The sequence below is a fragment of the Phaenicophaeus curvirostris genome, chromosome Z (genome assembly GCF_032191515.1).
Source record: "Phaenicophaeus curvirostris isolate KB17595 chromosome Z, BPBGC_Pcur_1.0, whole genome shotgun sequence".
Lineage (NCBI taxonomy): Eukaryota > Metazoa > Chordata > Aves > Cuculiformes > Cuculidae > Phaenicophaeus > Phaenicophaeus curvirostris.
In genome coordinates, this window is record NC_091431.1 from 56,503,574 (window position 1) to 56,525,297 (window position 21,724).

Genomic DNA, 21,724 nt, shown 5'->3' on the forward strand with positions numbered 1-21,724 from the left:
GGAAATTAGAAAAGAAGCTAAAGCAATTTGTTGCTGCCCATTGCCCTAATATACTTTCAGGTAAAGCAGATAAAAAATTTCCATTAATGGCAGCAGGACATTCTACCATATAAAAGAATAAACTTCATCTTATGAAACTGTATTGAAGAAGTTAGTAAATGTCTTACAATCAAAACTTAGAAAAATATGTAGTTTTCATAATTATTAAAGGCTCCTTGTTTTTCTGGAACTGTCCCTGGAGTGACACGAGGTTACTTAATGGAATGGTTCATTTTATTCCCATCTATTTCAAGTTGTCTGAGACGGGTAACATTAGCATCCCTGCTCCCAAGCTACTTATTCCCTAAACCTCAGAGGAAAAACCTATTCCCTTCAGGATTTTACTGAACTTCTCCGAATTGACTTTTCTGCAGAAGACTGGAAGGATTACAAGGTTAAGAAATAAAACAGAGTTATGATTTAGTGGCTGAACATCAGGGTGGCAGAGACTGCTCTAGCATAGAAGTACTGAGAGCTCTGTGTCACCCTGATGCACTGTACTTAACCGGTGAGAAACCTGGGCCAGCACGCTGCTCTCTGCCAGCTGGGGCTTACAGTGAAGGGGATGTCACTGTGTTCAAACATGTCTCTGAGAGATGAAGTAGCTTATTTGAAATGTGCATTTTCATAAAGTCCTACATGCATCTTTGTATTCATGGTGTTCGTGGCTGTCTCAAAATCTTTAAAACCATGTTCTTGGTAAGGCTGATAATCCCCTTTTCTCAGTGCAGATGCAGAACAGATGCTGCATTTCCTGCAGCATAACGGAGGCATTTGGAAAGACTGCCAACACTATGATTAACCCCACCTAATTAATTTGATTTTAATACAGGTACTGGATCCAGCTGATGAGTCCAGTTAATTGAAGTAAGCTATGTTTTAATCAAATGCAACCTGAAACCATAGGCAGTATTCAGAAACGTCGGGCAGGAGTTGATCAGATCTAAGTCACTAAGCTGAAATACATGTTCATAACAATAAATGTTTTAGCTCTTAGTTCTGAATACACATTTATCAGCTTCAGACTCACTATTGTCTCTAGACTTCCCTCCCATGTGCCTTTCATAAGGAATTTAAAACACTTGAGCATAAAAAGAGAAAAGTTTTTCTTGATTTCTGGAAAGCATGGAGTTTTCAACAACCTCTACCTAAAACTATTTTCTCAGCATTTCAGATATGCCTTGCATGAGACTGAAATTAAGCTGTTGTGCACAACGACTACATTATGCAAGAGCACCCCCTGGATAAAGCGAAAAGTGAAATCATTTCCTCCTCATCATTCTTGCAGGTTATTTTGGCGGATTCATTGTATTACTTTGAATTGACTTGTTTCACAGAATTGTTCTGGTTTTCCTGCGGTCTGAGTTAGAGTGTGTATACGTGTGTTTTGGGGCAGAAGGGAGAAGAGAAAATGTGTTTTACTATTCATGTTCATTGCACACAGAGACATGATAGCCATTGGACGGAGTGTGACAGAAAATAGTCTGGGTGTGGTACTATTCCCAGAGACCAAAGCCAATAAATCTACCCTGTTGTGGGGAAGTTCCCAGTCTTCTTTTCTCAAATACTGGTGTCTTAGAAGGTTACTGCAATTGGCTGTATTTACACTACCATATTAAATATAGCCAGGGCATAGGCCCAGGTAGTATCCTGTAATCATTGTTTAGTTGTCAACATGCAACATAGCTTAGCTTTGACCCACACCAGCTAGTGTTCTTGGAAACACCCAGGCACAGTTCCAAGGTTAGCAAAGATCAGAGATGGTTCCCAGTGAACACACAGTTCACTCTGTAAATCCTGTGTAGACACAGTTGCTCTTTTAGGGAAAGAATTTAATTGCATTATTATAATAAGCTTGGCCATGCCTCTTGCTGTCAGTCTGAAGAAAAACTTCTGAGCTGTTTTACCTAATTGTTGGCATTTTATGGAATAAAGTAACACAGTCCCCTTGGTAGTCCACTATCTTGCCACTTAAAAGACCTGGGCTCAGATCTGTGCTGTACCATGAAGTGCTAAAGTCTCAAAATTACTTAAGATCACTAATTTCCAAAAACAGAATTAGGTACTTAGTTACATTTGCAGATCTCCACGTATGCATATATGCATATGCATAATGTACAAAGCGAATGACTTTATGTAAGAATTCTATCAGTGACTTTCAAATTACAAAAAAAAACCCCAGAGTTCTTTATTTTAAACATAAAACCACTTTTATTTAAAAAAGTAAGGAAAGCGTCTATGAAGTTCATTTCATGTTCTATGAAGCAAAAAATCAACAACATTCCATCCTAAAGCTTGAGATGTATTCTAAAGTACTTCCAAAATAACTTTTGAAGTATTATGTATTATAAGCAAGCACAGTTTCAAAGACTTTTACACTCTTAGGTGCCATTGACATCACAAATCACAAGAACTGTGTTTTTTATAATCAACATCCTACATGGAGATGTAACTTCAAAATTTAGTTTTTGCTTAGTTTTATTTACATAGCTCTTACACACAAGATCAACCTTACTTTGCCAGTATACTCTCCTGGGAAACTCTGTTAATGTACAGAAAAGGGATGCATCAAAGTCTGTCCTTCTCTGGACTGACATTCCCATGCATCTATTATTTAATTTCATAATCTGGCTGACATCTGCTTCTGGGTATAACATTCCCATATTTTCTATCCTTCACAGCATCCATCTCTTTCCAGCCTAAAATTTCCTTGTGATCCCTGTTTCCTGATAATCTGAATAAAATCATGGCTTTTTGTGATTTAGATCTCCTAGAAGGTAAGTAATTTTCAGGGTGGAGGGTATGTGAGAGGTTGCCTTTTATAGCACACAGCAGTGGTGATGACACATTTGACTGGAGATACTGTAAATCACAGAAATATAGTTACAACCATAAACTATGCTTTTTCTTTGCTTTTCTTTGAATTTGACAACAGTTAAGTGGCATATATGTATGGCACAGACAGTTCTGTTGGTCCAGCCCACAAATTCTACTGTAAATATTGTTAGTCTGTAGAAAATATTGCTACCCAGACATGTATGCAGACATATAGTCACAGACATATTAGCACCTCTTATCTGGGAAATGGACACACAACGTCTCATTTCCATAGATAATTCAACATGCAATCTCTTGCTTGACAGTAAACCACAAACCTAGCCAGGTTACTTACCAGCAAGAAATAATATGTTGATATTTTTCCTTGAATAAATAGAGCCACCAGTTCACAAAACAAAGTAATCTGGTTTTACTATAGTAATGTTAGGAGAAATGCCTATATTAGTTTAGATCTCCACTGAGACAGGTGGACAAAGACTCCTGATATTAACATGCATGAATTTTCTCAAGGGCGTACACACTGCACATCAGTCTGTTCTCACTGATCTCTGAAGAGGCATGAACCAAAGTGAATATAAGTGCGCCTGTCTATCTCGACTGTCACAGTACTTGTACTTTTTGTTTTCTGCTAAAGCTTCCTCATACAAAAATAATCCACAACTAAAATGAGCTCTTTCTATTCAAGGTTTCCTCATCCTGAATGCATCCTTAGTCTCTCCACTCCACATTCATAAATAGCTTGAGAGCTTTCAAGCATCTGAGGTCATTGTGCTTCACACAATTGTTCTTTGTTGCTCTTTGTGAAGGAGATTACATGAGGGCAAGCTGGAATTCCTGGATATCATATTTCTCACTATTGAAGGGCTATCTCCTTGAATAAAAAAAGCAATAAGGCTATCTGAAGTGGCCTTGGCAATTGTTCCCATGCTTTATGGCATTATACAATTAGATATGAGTTCAAATAAAGAAGTCCTAGAAAATCATAGGGACCAATTTCAGGCCCAGTAATGTCTCTAAACTGATCAAATATTGCTGAATGAAGGATAGATTTTCTGAAAGATAGGTTTATGCAGCAAATAAAGTATTTGACTAGTATTTTCCTGCATGATTTAAACCTGTCTGTTATGGTACTCCATTGTCAACAATTGCTGAGCTGTTAATCCCTGTAAAAAAAGTTAAAATTAAACACATGTAATGGAAGTAAGTTACTGTTCACTAGGGGTAATTCTTAGTAAGTAGAGTCAAAATGCAAATTACAAAGATTCTCATTATTGCTGAAGGAACACTACTAATGCAACTACTTGATATTAGTAGATAAAGTGTTGAAACCCATATAATAGTAAAATATTTCAAATTGCTTTTCTTTCCTTTCAGCTTGATGAAGTTGAGTCATTCAGCTGAGTGCAGGGGGGGAAAGTCTGTCTCTCTCCTTTAAAAACTCTTTGATGCCATTCCTTAGTGAGAGAGGCAGGACATCTCCAAGCTTCTAGACTGCTAACTTTCAGAAAATAAGATACTAGTTAGTGGAGGGAAACTGTAGTACCATTGGAGAGGGAAAGGCATCACAGAGACTGTACTTTATCTTGCACTCCTAAGAATTCAGTGGGAGTAGCAGCTCCCACTGAAAGTGTTCCAGTTGAGTCTTTGCTTCATTAAATGTCCAAAAACCTGTTCTGAAAGCCAGAGCACACCATGATTGTAATCAATATGCAGAGTGGCCTGTGCTCTTGTGCCTGAACTAATTTTAAACCTTGTTCTCTGTTTTAAATTATACTGAACAAAGTGTTCACCTGAAGAAAAAAATTTGTGAATCTGGGCATAGCAGGGTTAATACTTTCTTCCCTCAAATTTAACTCTGCTTGAGTAACTGAGGGACTTCTCAGTGCTGTGGAACTACAGACTAGATCTGGCTAGCACCACTCAGCCTCTCTTAGCAGACAAGATTCTCATTCAGGTCCAAAACAAGAAATCCTCACTGGATGCAGAAGCCATAGTTTGCATTGTCTTACCTATATTTCTTCCCACATCACTGAGATCCTAATTTCACAAGGTGTGGTAACGGACTGTCAAGAAACTGTTGAGTTCCTGTGCATGGTCTTTCATTGACAGCAGATGACAGCGGTTTGGATGGAGCCACTGAGAAATCGCATTTCTATCCACAGTTAAAAAAAGGATGAGAAAGAAATGCTAGTAACAGTTAGATGATGTGTGAGGTTTTTTTGTAAGCATGAAGTGCAACTGTGCAGAATTAAATTTCGTCAAGACTTCTGTGAAATATATTTACAGGGAAGTAGCCATGCTGTATTCACAAAGGGAACAGGATTTTTGTGTGTGTATGATATCCTTGTGTATCTGTTACAAATATTCATTATTTTATATATGCATTACATCCTCAGCACACAGCTTAGGCTGTATGGTGTCCCAAGGAACAGGAGGCACATCCTGCTTGTCCTCATACCACCAAGTACCCAATGAAAATGGAGTCAGGGCAACTCTCTAAATGTTCCCTCAGCTATCACATCTTTTCTATGACCCTAAATTACAACTGAGAAATATCTTTCCAACAGTTTTCTGATTAAAAATTAAAACCTATTAAATTAACGTAAATATTTTTCCAAGTGTGGCAGTTTTGTTTCAAGAAGACAGACAACAAACATAATTTCAAATTTCAGGAAAGTTTCTATTTTGGTTGTGTTTTGAGGCAACTACTTTGGTGTTTGTAAGATAAAGTGCAAATACTTATAAAGACGAATTTGTCAAAAACTGACTAGAAACTGTCAGGATTTTGTTTATTTGGGGAGTTTAGGGTGGAATACAAACATCTGGAAACTTTTCTAAAAGAAAAACAAAATGTTTTAGTCAAATAGTTTGCCACTACAAGCACTTTATTTGACATGTGCTTGAAATTTTACTAACTTCAGGCTGTAGCTAAGAAGGAGAAATACAAAAATAGTCTTTTTTGATGAAGATCTACTTATTTATGGTCACTAATGTCTAAAAAATTTAGATGGATTTGCTGCATTTCACGACACTGCAGACGCCTGTAGTGCTTTAGTAATGTGTCTGCAGAGATCACATCACAGAAACAGATGTTTGGTTAATGAGTTTTCATACAAATACCTGGTCTGTAGTCCAGCACCCACAGCCAGTGTTGGGCTCACAGGAAGTATAATGAAATCTGAATGCATTGTATTTTTTTGTATTTGGCCATATTATTCTACTCTTTAAATAGAAAAAAATCACATAGTTACAATAAATTTGCATTCTCCTAAGCCAAACAAAAGGCAGAAGAAAGCAGTTCCTCCGCTGTGAATGCAAGTGCAGTCAGCATGTTTGAAATGAAAAACAGAATGTTAATTCAGATCTGTGAAAGAGCACAAAATACAATAACCAAAAAAAAGTAAGCAGTAAGATTGCAGCGTTCTCAGTAGACAGTTTAAATATACACATTAAAAATATCTTACAGACTTCACTGGAGTCAGCATGAACAGGGATTTGATTCAAATTACCTCTAAACTGATCAATGGCTAAGCATCAACTGCTGGTGATACTTGTTACTCCAAACTCCTATTTACAAGCTAAAGAGGTACTTAGAGGGCTCAGAAAGGTCACAGATTTCAGTCTGCTTTGATACTCAGAACCTGTGTAACTCTCCTGTTGATTTTGGACTTCTGCCCAAGGAGGTGTGGTAAGAATTTAACTCAGCCAGAAGTCTCTAAAACCTCCCCATTTAGTAAGTGGGTCTATTGTATACAACCTTGGTCTTTGTTAAGTTCTATTGTCAAACTTTTTTTGTGGTTTTTCCAGTTTTCAACGACTATTCTCTTTTCCCTCTTCTTTGAAGAAAGATAACATCCTGTCCAAACTCAAATAGGGACCCCCCTGCCATGTGTGCGTGCATTTAAGCATGAATGCAGTCCTATTCACAACTCTTGACAAATACTAATGTGGATTTTTAAGCAAATACAGTTGGACTTGAACTCTCTGACTCAGGAGTCAGTGTACCCAGGAGTTTACTGTGCACCTTTTTACCAGAGTATTTAGAGTAAATACTGTGCAAAAGAAACTGTAAGTCACCCTCAGTAGATTACTTGGCTTTCTCCAACAATAACGAGGTTTCTATCTCTGTGTATCCTGTAAATCATCCTTCCCATGGTAATAATGCTTGAGATTTACATATACCATGTTATCATGGTCACAGTATTGCAATGTTTTTTGTTGGTTTGTAATGTCTGTTAGGGAATTAATCCTGGAAGGTGCTGATTAGAGGATTTTTAGAGAAGGCAATAGATGTGAGGACATTCAGCTATCTGGATTATTAAATCAGGGGAACTTAAGGGAGAGATGTGAAAGAATGAGCCATAGAAAAGCACAACAAACAACCTATGAAATATCTGTAGCATATTTAGCAGGTGGAGTCGGCAAATGCAAAACAGCTTTTCCTGACAGATTTGCTCAGCTGTTTAAACTCACACCACATATAAAATAATCCATATTCTTCCTTCCTAATATTATTGTGAGGCTACAGTATGGTGAATTAAACACAAGTATGAATGCATGACTGCAATTCTACATAATTTAGAGATCCTTTGAGTAACAAATATGCATCTAAGCTTTGTGAATAATATTCCCTTTTTTTTTTTTTAATAACAGCTCCTAGAGATTGAAGGCCACTGACCTCCATAACTGAATAAGTAAAGCAAGACAGATTATAGGCACAAAATCTGAGCTGATGAAAACAAAGTTGACATTTGTAAGCACTCTGGAGACAGAATCAAGATTTAAAAATTACCTTGAAAGAGGTGGAAAGTCCTTCCAAAACCTCACAGTATGAAATTTTCTGAGAGGATAACAAAATACTTTCAATGGAAAGAAGATGCCAATAAATAGCTATATAAAAGGATCTGGAATCAGTGATCAAAAATGCAGCAGAAGTCAATAATTTTATGCTATTAGTGGGAGTAGTGGAAAGGCAGAGATTATTCTAGGGTGCGTGTAAAGCAAGACAGGCTTACTTCCACAGTAATGATGCGGTCTCTGTTTCAGGGGAGATCTTTGTGAGTAGTCCAAGTTCCATATATGCAAGCTAACTTATAGGGAAATACAGATGTGACCTTTACTGATGCAAGCTCACTCTGCTTTCCTTATACTGGGAAGCAGGAGATATGTGTCTGCCTTGGTACAGCCCTGAGCCCAATTTTAAACATTTTACTGAGAGTCTAAGTTTAGAAACTAAGGTTTTCTGACATGCTGATATCAACTTGTAGAGTGGGTTGTCTTTTTTTTGCTTTTTACTTTGTTTGTTCAGAGCACAAGCAGAGGAAATACAAGCAGAGGAAATACATGTGCCTATAATGTGCACATGCAATGAAAAGCATAAAAAAATGATGGTGTGAAATATAGCAGGCCGTAAGTGGCAGATAGATAACATAGAGTCAGACTGCTAATGGCAGGACTCAGCTGTTAGAAAAAGAGATAAATAACATGCCAGTAAAATGAGCATGAGGCTGGGTAGAAATCAACAGGAGAGGACAGGACTAAGCAGGGGAAGATGGTAGAGAAAGTGGGTGCTTTGAAGTCTTTAGTCATGACTGTCTCACTTGTCACTAACAACTACAAGCAGTGAGGTGTAGCAAATCAACCAAATGGCCATTACCTCTGCTGGAAATGGGAAGGAGGGAAAAACACCAGTCTCTTCCAGATGAAGCCGTATGTTCTTTTGTACACATGTTGTATAGTCCCAGAATAGTTTGACAAGGATTCTGGCTGATTATGTTGCTGTAAGTAAGTCTCCTGGGCTTTTAAAAATACCACTTAGTCATCAGTATATTCTCATTGTGACTTATCCAAAGGGCAGTATCATTTTCAATATCAGAAGCAATCACATCTTCATTTAGCACTCTTTATGGATCACCTCTGAGGCTGAACCTTTTTTTTCTCCCCATACCTGTGGGTAATCCAGATCAGCCCATTTAGTATGTAGGTTGGGTCACATACACAACTCATGGACTCTCCCCCTGCTGATAGCTATTTAATGTTAATGAATGTAAGGTGAATGAATCCAGACACTGCCCCAGTTAAGCAGATAGTAAACTAATCTGACAGGTGACGGACGGGTCCTTTCTGTAGTTTGTGAGCTCAGGCACAGAGGGAATTTCTACTGCCAGCAAAAGGGAGTGTGTCTCTGGGGATGATGGAGAGGGGCTCGTGTGCCTGACTGCAGTGGGGGATACCTGCAGGTGAGAGGTGTATTCTTCTCTTTCAAGTGTAACAGAGGAGCTGAAACCACGAAGATGAATGAGGTTTTTGTCACTTATGGTGTGGTTTTGCCCTTTAAAGGTTTGCTTGTCCTTATAAAAAATATGGGGTTTCTCTTCCTTTCTCAGCATGTTGCCTTTGTCTTTTGGGGGAAGTAGATACTGAGCATATTATTCTAGGGCTGTCATATGAAAAAAAAATCTTTGGTTATATCTTTTTCAAAGGGGTACATGTTGTGATTAATGCAATACTAGTTTCCAAAGATTATTTCATGGTCCATGATCCTAGTAACTTGGATTTTGCTTATGTGTTTTGTAAGCAGAAGACACGTATTCAAAGAAGCATAGCAAAAATTGTATTATGAGTCTGGTTTTGCACGTAGTGGGAAAACCAGTAGTGGAAATTGCAGGCTTTAGCCAGTTTCCTTTGTGTTTTCCTGAAGAATAAGGAAGCAAAGTAAGTGGTTTTACAGGAGCTCTTTAGGTACAGAACTTGCTGAAAGCCAAATGCCTTAACCTGGAGTCTGTTGTAAGGTTGAGTTTTTAATCCGTCACTTTCCTGCATCTCTGTAGCTTGTTTCAAGCACCTAATCACAAACACAGCTGTGTCACCAATAGGAATATTTTTATACTACAAGAACTAGCCTTATAGCACAGGTACTGACTGTACCTTTATTCTTGATGTGTCAGCAGGTATGACAAGTTAAACTAGAGAGAACCCTTTGGCTAAATGGTTTCACTAAAATATACTGTTTCATTGAAGCTAAAATAGACTAAGACGACCTACTAGTTAGGTGAGAGTTTTCAGCTTTTTTTTTTTTTGTTAAGACAGCCTTCACACTGTGAGACGGCAACCAGCCTTGAACATGAAGATTCCTCTCCTTGCTGTGCTAGATCAAGCAATCTATTCTGAGACCAAGAGCCTTCATACCAGACACCATAAAAACTCTAGATTCTTTGTGTGCTCTTAACTGCTGGATGGTCCTGACATAGTGACTCTGCATCAAAGAGTCTGGTGGCTCTTTTCCCCCTCCTTGCAGCACTTGGCTCCAGTAAAATATCCCATCTTTCCCACTGAATAGTGCCTCTTGTACATTACTGATCAAAATCTCTGCTTCTCCAGTTTTATTCAAACAGAGGAGACAGTGCTTGTTTTACCCTGTAACAAAAAAAAGAACCTGGAGAGTGAGAGCACTGCTGCTATGGGAAGGAATCTTCCTCCTCTGGCTTGTTCTCATACAATGTCAAAAAGCTACATCCCTCCAAGCTCACTGAAGCAGCTAGAGAGAGTAGTCACTTTTAGTTTATTTTCCTCATTTTTCCTGCATGAAAACAGAGGACTTCAGTGACTAGGGTAGTGAGTTAGAAATGCACTCAAAAAGAAAAGCAAACAAAGAAACTGATTGTGGTGTGCTGGCCATGGCTGGACACCACATGCCCACCAAGCCCCTCTACTCAAGTGGACATGGGAAGAGAAATTTGAAATGTCAGCAGAGACGGGGTTCCAGACTGCCAGGAGCCAATGGATTTTTGAGAGTTTCCAGTGTATTACTGACCGTATGTTTGGATCTGCTAATCTCCTGGATGAGAACTACTGGCATTTCAACTTACCAGGCAGTGAAACACACAGTTTTGTGTTCTCTCATTGGGCTGGCTGCCTGTTAGTGTTTCTGAAGAATTTGCACTGCCATCCAGATTTATTGGAACTAGGCTTTTCACTACTTATACTGCAGGCAATCTCTGCTAATGTTCTGGAATAGGACTCCCAGTCCAAGTTTTGACCTTAAAAAATCAGTTTTCAGTGAATCTGATTACTACATGTAATGAAAATTTCTTGCTTAGACTAGCTCTTAAATTTCTCCACTGCAGTATTTCTAGGTGTAGAGAAGCACATACTTCAATCATTCATTGACATAAATTCCTCACTGTTCCCAGGAAGGGGTCATTTACATGAAGAGGAATTGACAGATGCAAATCCAGTGTAACTTAGAATAAAAGGACTTTCTATATATAAGCAAATAAACACAACCACAAGCTAACAGGTGCAAGGAGTTTACAGTTGGTTATCTGTGAAATATATTATCAACATTTAAATAAGTAGGGGCTGGTGCTACTTTATCACTTGTTTGAGAAACTTTGGAATGCTGCTACATATGGGATGAAGCACTCAACACTTAGAAATCAGGAAGTTGATTAGACGATTTATCTTGTAGCCATGTTGCTGTTTGGTTATTAAAACCAAGCACTTGCAGTTATGCATACTAACAGCAGGAGAATTTACCATCTGTGGTGTAATTGCATTTGTCAGTTTGTTTTAAAGTAAAAAGGTGCTGCTCTTTCACAGTGAACTTGGTCAGGAACATTTCTGCATGGCAGCTGCTAACCACTGATGTACTGCCAAAGTTATAACAGAAAGTACTTCCTCTTTACTTTGCAATAAACTTGCCAGGATTGTGTACCTGTAAAGGAAAGAAAGAGAGAAAGTCGGGCTGAGAACCCACATCAAATAATTTGCTAACAAACTTGTTTTCTTTAAGCTAAATTTTTTTCTCGGTTTTCAATAAATGAAAAAAGCTTCCTCTAACTTAAAGTTGTCTCGGTTAATCCAGAATTCTGTTTTTGTCAGCTCTCTTTATGTTTGTTTAATCCAAGAATCCTATTTTTAAATTGAATCATTTGAATGTTCTGTACATGTTTTTCAAGATCTAGTTATGAACTAGAGCTTGAAACTAGTAATGAAATTTAGTGGTAATTTCATTTATCTGAAGAGGTTTTTAGTCATTTAAAAACTTGCTTAAACACTTATTAGAGCCTCAAAATGGATAAATGAAACCAGTAGGTTCAATTTCTCTGGATTTTGCATAAAAAATGATGCAGCTTGCAGACACAGACCTTGCCTGCTCTTGCAAATATTGCAAGAGCAAATATTGCAAGTGCAAAAATTGAGACTTTGTGAAGTCTTAAAGAGCAATATTCATTTTATACACTGTTGAGTACAGGTTTAGGACTTCACTTAGGGTTGTCAGTGATGTTGGTGCTTTCAGTCCTGCCTCTTTCTCAAGTCCATCCTCTCCAACTGTAGCTGTTCCATGAACACTGAGAAAGGGAAGAGAAAGTACCAAGACCAGAGTGTGGAATGGCACGTTTTGTAGCAGAAGCGGAGCTGTGAACACAACTATTAAAACTGTGGTTAGACATATTTATTTGAAAACCAGAAAATTAATTTAAGGGGATCTGTAATTCCTGGTAGTCTGTGCAGTGACACATTGGTACTTCGTTCTCAGCTCCCACCGTCCCTTTCCACAACTGAGTGTGATGGTTTCCTACTACTAGTGAGGTTGTGATATTACTAAAGAGGTGAGACCTGTAGCAGAAATAAACATGAAATATCTAACTAGCTGGAAATGTTTGCTTATAGAGTGATATTAATAACTTGGGGTTCTGGATGTGGAATTTGAAGGTTGTGGGAAATTACAAACATTGGGTGAAATTTTGAGGTTGTTGTGGTTCTTCCATGTTCAGTTGTGTCCTCTGCTGCAGGGACTTCAAACCCACATCCATCATGCTGCCCTAGGTACCAGGACATGGGCTGCTCTGTATATTCCTGTAAATTGTTCAAAGATTAGCATATAAAATGCCTAAAGCGTTCTTAGGACTAAGGGCTCTTCCCTTCTGAAAAGTGTGATGATTATCTGGCTACTAAATCAGGCTGCCACTTGCTTTCTTTTCTGACCAAACAAATCTAATAGTTATTCTGTGCAGCAGAACAGCTTAAACAGAATGAAACATACGGACTTCCAATGCAAAATTGCCAGCAATAGTTGCAGTATTTCTTTGTAGACATGTATCTCTCCAGCAAGGAAAAATAGTTGAACCTGTTTTTTCTGCTTACTGGTGAAAGCTCTTCAGATACTCTATGAATAGGATACAACTACTGAGGTGTCTTCAGTGACAAGTATGGACCTTACTCAGTTATTGAGAGGAAAGAGGAAAGTTCTGGGTTGCAGATCCTGACTTAGCCAAGCACTACTTTACAGTCTCCTTGAGGTAATCTAACATGAGATTTGTTTGTGCAAACAGATTTTCCTGCTGGCTATCCCCAGACAGCCCAGTAATGAGCACTTTGGTCATGAAAAGCCTTTCATAAGGGCTCTGACATCTACCATTCTAGTAGTGTGACACTTACACACTTTAAAGACTTGGATTGGAGCTGATCCAGCGTCCTTAATACCACATGCAACATATTAGACCATAGCCCATATTTTCTTGTACCCTGCTATCTCAAATCATAAGTCTGTCAATACTGAGGAAAAAGCTTTTCATCAAGTCCTGCATAGGATTTCACAAATATATTTTAGTTTGTTTGTAAAAATGCTGCAGTCTCAAGGTACTTTGAATTTTAAAGTACAGTTTCCTTTGGCAAAATTCTTGAATTCAGAAGGTTTACATTAAGAGATTTAGTCCCTAGAACACCAAGGGATAAGGTTCCATTAGCTTGTTCTGATAAATTCCAACAAATATGACTAAACATTATTCTAGCCATACTTTTTTTTCTTCCTCTGGTGATTCATAGATTAGAGTCTATTGTTAACACTGGATACATGCCACTTTCACAGCTGAGCATATTGCAGAAATCTAAAAACATTTCTGAAAGAACTGGATGACAAAACTATTAAAAGCTCTTGATGATATGCAGTGTATTTGTAGCTCATGAGTGGGAGAATCCATTTCATACTAACTATTGAGAAATGATAGATTAAAAACTCATTTGCTTACAGAGGAAAGGCTTTTGCTATGCATATTTTTGAATATTTGTAGTTAAGGAGGTAAGTCACTTGCCTTGTGGAAAACACATGGTGAAAATGGCTGCTCTCTTAACAAGAAAATAGTGTCAATAGTCTTTTGTAGGCATAGTAAATGTATATTGCACTTCACAAATGCCTGATGTTCCCAGACAGCAGAATATTTCCCTTTTGGATTTGTCTCTCTGCCCAAAATGTAACTGTTATCCTGATAACTAAGGGCACCCGTGTTTCCCAAAGAGTGGCCATGATGAAGAGATGTTTGCTTGCTCCACATGAGTTCAATGGGATTGTTTTCCTTTGCTTTTTAAGCCTCTCCACAGTAAGGAAACTCCACTTTGTGTAGTAAAACAATTGCAGTCTCCCCTTCTCTATGACTACATCCTCCTACCAGTCTATTTCTGCCTGAAGACTCTTAAATGTTAACTTGCATCAGTCAGAGATTTGATATCCCATGCAAGAGAGTGTATGACTAACTATTGTATTTATCCAGCTTCCAGGGTTTTGTATTTCTGGCATTGACTGTAGCATCTGAGTGCCTTCTACATGCTTCACTGTTAAAAAGCCAAAGTCTCATTGGATTTTCTGGTGCATACATGATCCCTTTAGTTGTGATTGTTAAGAGAATTCTACTTTCATGATGGTCTTGGCAGGGTTTAGATGTAAAATTAAGCATCAGTCTTGCAGTAACTGAAATGCCTGAGGGGTCCTATGGATTTCCATAAGACCATATCATTTCCATAAGAACCATAAAAATTGTTCACATATTTTTTACGCAGTTGCATCACTCTGGTAGAAAGTGCTTGGTCTTGAAAGTTAGGACAGGAGTCTTACATTGTTGGAGGCCTCTGAGCAGAAGTGTTATGTGTTTTCAGCAATCTGTGGTTGGATGAGAATTGCAACAGTGCTGGCTGTACAACCCTCACCCCTTTGGGTATTGGTCTTCATGAGCCCCTGTGAGTGTGAACAGTCTTTCACCTAAACAGTAATTAAGGCATACAGTTATGGTTATCTAGATATGGCCTTGACGTGTGTCATCTAGAGAAGTCCCAATAGTTCTATAATCTTTTCTGGGAGAGTGGATCATACCTGACCACTGAAACCTAAGCTAAATTTCATTGCTATGCGTTCCTTTGACAGGCAAGTCAAATTTACTGAGTTTATCAGCAAGAGTTGCATCTGCTAAAAGAATTCCATTCCCCTGTCCTAATTTAATCTTTGATATCTAGTTCCTAAGGATCTGATTATTTTCTTAAAAGTATCCCTGGGATATGATGTCATTCTTTGTTACTGAGGAAAGGCTCATGTGAAAAGATGGGTCTTGCATTATGCTCTAAAAATAGTGAGGTCACTCCCATCAACAAAACATAAGATTTTTCAAGTTAAGGAAAACCCCATGTAATCTCACACAGACAGAGCACACAAAACCAAGGCAAAGTGCAGGAAACATGCCAACAGAGTCTAATTGTGGGAAAAGACATACAAATTAATTTACAATAGCATAATGAGAGTATATTTTCCATGAAATACTTATGAAAATGTAAAGTTTTCCGAGAAAATATGTAAAATAATTCTGTAGAAAACCAAGAGGGTGTCATGAGCTGTTGGTTCTGGGAAAGGCAGAACTGAGATAGAGCCAAAGAAGCATTTTTTTGCAGAGTCATATCAGAGCAATGTTTCAAAGTACTCCGAACAAACTTATTGAAGCTCCTCTCATATGAGATGTATTGGTGTTTCAGTTTTATTTCCAAGGAAAAGAAACATCTGTCAGGTTCTGTTATCAACAATTCCCCTGAATGAAGTAGTGCAAAAAAAACCTCATGTATAATGATAAAAGAAAAGATCCTTATTCTTATACCCAGAGACTCCCTTACAAGCTTTTTAGTTTGTGGAGCTTAAGAAAAGAGTATTTTAGGCAGGGCTGGAGAGCAACATTATATAAATATGTTAATAATACTTATAACAGGTTAAACAATCATCAAATTAAATTTGGGCATTAAATTTGTGCTTAATAAACTCAGTAAGATGCAGTTCAACTGTGCTTTATAGCAAGAAAGACATTGAGACAGATAGAGGCAAGACCATGTACACTGAAAGAGTATAGTAGCCTTGTACAGGAGACATGAAATTATCTCAAGTAGTCAATATATAGGGTGTTCAGTGAAAAGCAAAGGAATTGTGAGAGAATAGGAGGAACTGCAATGAAAGCATTTGAAACTGCCACTGGAGTCCAAGCCTCTGTAGACACCAGTTTAGCAGAGGTGGCATTCTGCATTGTGGTAGAGGTCAGAAACAATATTTTTAAAGTAGGTCATATGCCAGTACTAATATAGGCCCATGTTCATACCTGAAGATCTGAAGAGTCTGGGTTTTGGGAGGGATGGGAGGAGGGAAGTTCTTCTGCTTATGCTAGAAAAATGAACCATATGCTGCTTGGCTTATGCAAATCCTTCTATTTTTAAGCTTGTTTGACCTTCACGGTATGCATACTTAAGTGCAATAAGCTTCGGATAAATATTTATTATCATTATCTATCAAGTAAACTATTGTGTGTGATAAAGAGGAGGTTTTACAGGCACTTCAATATTTTTTGAAGGAATAAGCATAGTGAAAACAAAACATTAAAAAATTGACCTGATAGCCCCTTTTCCAGAATTTTCGTATTTTGTGTGACTGTTGTTTGTGTGACCTCAGCAGAAGCAGAAACTTTTTTCTGAGTTCAGATAGTGAATTTTAATAGAAATAGTGTTAAGAAATGTATAGGAATTTTGAGTTCTAGGGTCCCTCCAATGATTCTTGAAGGCACTGACTGATGATACTGACTTCCATAGATACTGCTTTTCTAAAATTTACAGGATATATGGGTTAGAAGGATTGTGAATTTTCACTTTCCCACCTAGAACACTGGTTACAGCTGCCTATGTCTGCTAGGTGTTGCGAGTAATTTCAGCAAAATAGGCTTACTAATTTTGTTTCTTCAGAATTCCAGGTTATTTCCACATCTGCTGGGTATGCTGCCACTGCTTAACATTCTGGGGTTTATATATGCATATTTGTGCTAACAGGTTGTCCTACACAATTACATCAGTAATCACTTTAGAAAAATCTCCAACTAGCACATATCTACACAATGGGTTAAAAAAAGGCATTGGCAACTGAAAAGTGAAACAGCTTTCTTGGGATTTTGAACAGACAAAAACATAATATAAAATAATGAATAAGAAAATAATGAATGTTTTTCCATGGGTCACAGGAAGTTTCCTATAAATAGAGCACCCATTTATTTCATAACTGGCAACCAGCAGAAAACAGCTTTTGGTGCAGAACTGCTGTAAAGAAAACGCAGAGTATGCTGTCACTGGGGCAAGTTGTATACATCTACACCAAAATGTTGCTGCTGGGGCTGGAAAACTCAAACTAGATAAGATTCTACCTCCTAAGACTTTTCTCAGCTGTAAATCCTGAGAACTCCACAAAGCCTCAATTTTGCAGGCACCATGAAACAATTACTCAAGTGCCTGAAGTGTTCCAGTTATGTCAAATAAGCTGCTAGCTTGGGAGCAATACTGTGATCTTCCATGACCTAAATGTCTTTACACTAATTCCAGGATACTGAAAGTAGAAGTTCAACCCAAGTGCTAAAATCCCCATTTAAAAACAGTTCTATGTAAAAAAGAACTAGAAGACAAATAGCTCGTCTATAGAACATTAAAAGGAAACAGAGTATAAATACCATAACAAATACGGTTTCTGTGTTATTCATTTGCATATTTCATTTAAGAAAAAGAAGTTGTTACTACAGAAATTCAGAAGCCATGAGACTCACTTTCTGTCAAGCTAAACTCAGCTTTGTACATGGGAACTTGCTTATAAATGTGCTCAATTTTTTGCCAGCCTGTGTACGACTTTTATGTAGAAGAACAAAGTGCTGCTGCATAAGAGACCTATTTAAAAGTAACTGGCCCTCACACCAGTTATGTGTCTTTTTTCCAGTCAAACTACTCACATCATTGTAACAGCAGAATATGCATCTCATAATTTACTTGCTTTGCTGAGGTGATAATACTGAGATTGACTCCAAGTTTTTTAAATTGCTTTTGTTCAAACATAACTTTGAAGTAAAAAATAAATAAATCTGTCTACTCAACATTCACATTTCTCGAACTGGTTTCACTGAAAAAGCTGGGGAAATAGTTTAGTAAAAATTTCCCTGTTTCTGACCCCAAGCCCTGATGGGACTTGCTGAGTAGGTGCCCAAAACTTCTATATTGTGCTGTCCTCCCAGAACTATCAAAAGGGATGTGATTGCTGTTGTGCTAGACTATGTGGCATATAAATAGTGCACTGTAAAAAAGAGTAGCTTCAGCTGTTTTTCTGTCATTTTCGAACTTTCACTACATCTACTATACCTTGAAGTCATCACTTACTTCCAAGAAAAATGAAAATCCTGTTAGTATAGGGCTGTGTAAATATTTTCTCATGATTTACACCTAACACATGTAATTAGGTCTCTCATCTTACCTTGTTTGACCTTTGGGAGGAAGTGCTTGTTTCAGAAAGACACTCCCCATTTTAGATTCATCTGAGAATGAAAACATCTTCCAGGCTCCCTTTTAGTCTCTCAGCAAAGAAATTCATGACCTGCTAGCCCTGCTACCTTCACAAGCAGCTCAAGAAAAGTTTTTTCTTGCATGACAGGTTACTGTAAATAGCAATCATATGTTGTAGGGGTTTTATAATTAGTGCTGACTGAACAATCATGACCCTTTGGCTGTGATTCCTGTTCATTCCATGTCTTTCCTTCACCAAGAAATACACAGATAGTTGTACCTTACATCTTGGCTCCTCATAAAATCCTGGGAAGAAAATGAAAGTTAGTAGCTTAATTTGGGGATGTTTTTTGAGACTGTTTTCTCTGTCAAATGCTTTACTTTCCAAAGGGTAAATCTGGGAAGATCTAGCAGAAATACAGAAGCAGAAATGTTGGCTGCTGTTCCATGCATCTGGTAGTCACCAAATTATTTATTTAGCTCATCAAAATCTACATCTGTAAGGTGCACACAGAAGCAGAAAATCCTCAGAACTGGCCGCATGCTGGTGTATCATGATTGTGTGCATCCATGGGAATTTGTTTTTCTTCTGCAGAAGCTGCCTTAACCAGAGAAGCAAGCACTGTCTCAGCATGCTCCAAATTAGAAACATTTTTGGTGGCCTGTCCTGTAAATGGCAGATGATTCTGGTCTGGTCTCTAGGGAATAACTTGGTGCAAACAGAGATCACAATATTGGCTTAGAGCAACCATGTCCAGATGTACTCCGAAACTCTTAATTACTTTCTCAAAGTAAATAATCACATGAAAATGTAGAGGGGTTCCAGCTATTTGGAGGTGTTTGTTACCTTGACAGACCTAGAGGTTCTCAAACCATCTGACATGTGCTCTGTTTGGCTTGGGCAGAAGCGTGTAAAGTGTCTCTTGGTTTCAGTCTTTGTTATGCTGCATATCTCATGTGGAAAGTCTTTTGAATGCTACTTCCCCCTGCCCTATTCAGAGAATATCTTGTCTTATTTTAGTCTTTTGTATCAAAATGTTCATTATGTTATCTATCTTTATCCTAGAACTAACAACTTACTTCATTAATGTTTGTAAGACATGAAGACAGGTGATTAATGCCTATTACTTCTCATTAATTTTTATTAGATACGTAAATATTAGAAAACTAACTCTTTAATTTGGTCTCTCTAGAAAATTCCAACACAACCTTAATTACATCTCAGCTGTCAGTTATTGAGCAAATCATGTCTACACTGGAACTAGTGCAATTGATTAAACTGCATGTTGTTTGCATAAGATGAGCAGTATACCAAATAGAGGAGCATTTTATGAATGTTTTAAGTAGACATTCTTTATGAATGCCATGTAAGTAGACCACTTTTTTTAATGACAGATGAACAGATTCTTAAGTACGTATGTGTTTTGCATGAAATATCATTTTGCTGAGAGCTTTGTTTTCTTGGCAGTGTCTGATGCACAATGGAGTATGTTCTTTGTATTATCAATCTACTGGAGCTCATGGTTTCTTTTGTTTCCGGCCTCGTAGTTCTCCTTGCCTCTTTCCTACCAATATTTCTCCATGCTACTTTCAGCTTTCTACTTTTTTCCCCTCTAAATTCTTCTTCCTTAATGTTTAACTGGTGTCCCACAAAGTTTTAAAAACCAGTGTTAGTCAAGTAGGGAGATTATGACTATGATTAGGGATATGAAGGGGGATGGGGATAACATCAAGCTAGCCTGTAACAAGAGGTGGGAGGACAAGTATCAGAGGACAGGGAGAATACTTCTATAAAACACCTTATAGGTAATAAAGGATCCACTGGGAAGGTGATGCAACTGGCAGCCCCACTGAAATGCCTTTACACTAACACACAAAGCTTGGGTAACAAGCAGGAGGAGATGGAAGCCACCGTGCTACTAGAAAGCTATGATCTAGATACCATCATGGAAACATGGTGGGATGAATCCCGTGACTGGAGTATGGCTATCAATAGCTACAGGCTGTTCAGATGGGACAGACTGGGAAGGAGGGGTGGAGGCGTTGCCCTTTACGTCAGGAAAGGGATAGAATGTGAAGAGCTGTGCTTGAAGAGTAGCCACGAACAGATTGAAGGCTTGTGGATCAAAACTAAGGACAAAAGAACCAACAGGAACCTTGTGGTTGGTGTATACTACAGGCCTCCTGATCAAAGAGAGCCAACCAATGAAGTCTTCTTCCTCCAGCTACAGGAGGCTTCACACTCACAAGCTCTCATCCTACTTGGGAACTTCAACAACCCCGACATATGCTGGAAAAGTAGCACAGCAAGCTGTAGACAATCCAGGAGACTCCTGGAGTGCATTGAAGATAATTTCTTAATCCAGCTAATAGAGACCCTTACCTGAGGAAATGCAATACTGGACATTATAGTCACCAATGCAAGTGAATTCATCAGTGACATTAGGATTGGAGGCCACCTGGGCTGCAGTGATCATGCATTGGTGGAGTTCAATGTCCAGAGGGATATCAGACAGATGAGGAGTATAGTCAGGACACTAAATTACAGGAAAGAAGACTTCCACCTCTTCAAGGAGTTACTTGGTAGCCCCCCCTGGGACATGGTTCTCCAGGACAAGGGAGTGAAACAGACCTGAGAAGTATTTAAGGATGCTTTCTGTAAAGCGTAAGAGCGCTCAGTCCCTAGATGTAAGAAATCAGGCAGGGAAGGGAAGAGACCAGCATGGCTGAGTCAAAACCTGCTGGTTAAACTAAAGAAGAAGAGGGAACTGCACAGGCGGTGCAAGCAGGGATAAATAACCTGGGACATGTACAGGGACACTGCCCAGTTGTGTAGGGATGAGGTCAGGAAGTCCAAGCTGCAGCTGGACCTGAACTTGGCAAGGGAAGTAAAGAATAACAAGAAGGGCTTCTACAGGTACATCAATCAAAAGAGGAAGGTCAAAGAAAACGTACCCCCACTGATGGCTGGAAATGGTGATCTCGTAGCAGCAGACAAGGAGAAAGCTGAGGTACTTAACAACTTTTTTGCCTCAGTCTTCAGTGTGACTGCTCTCCTCACCCATACCGGGTCATGGGACAGCAAGATGGTGACTAGGGGGGTAAACGACCTCCCACTGTAGAGGAGGATCAGGTTCATGACTACCTGAGGAACCTGAACATATATAAGTCTATGGAACCTGATGAGATGCATCCCAGAGTCCTGAGGGAATTGGCAGATGTGGTTGCCGGGACACTC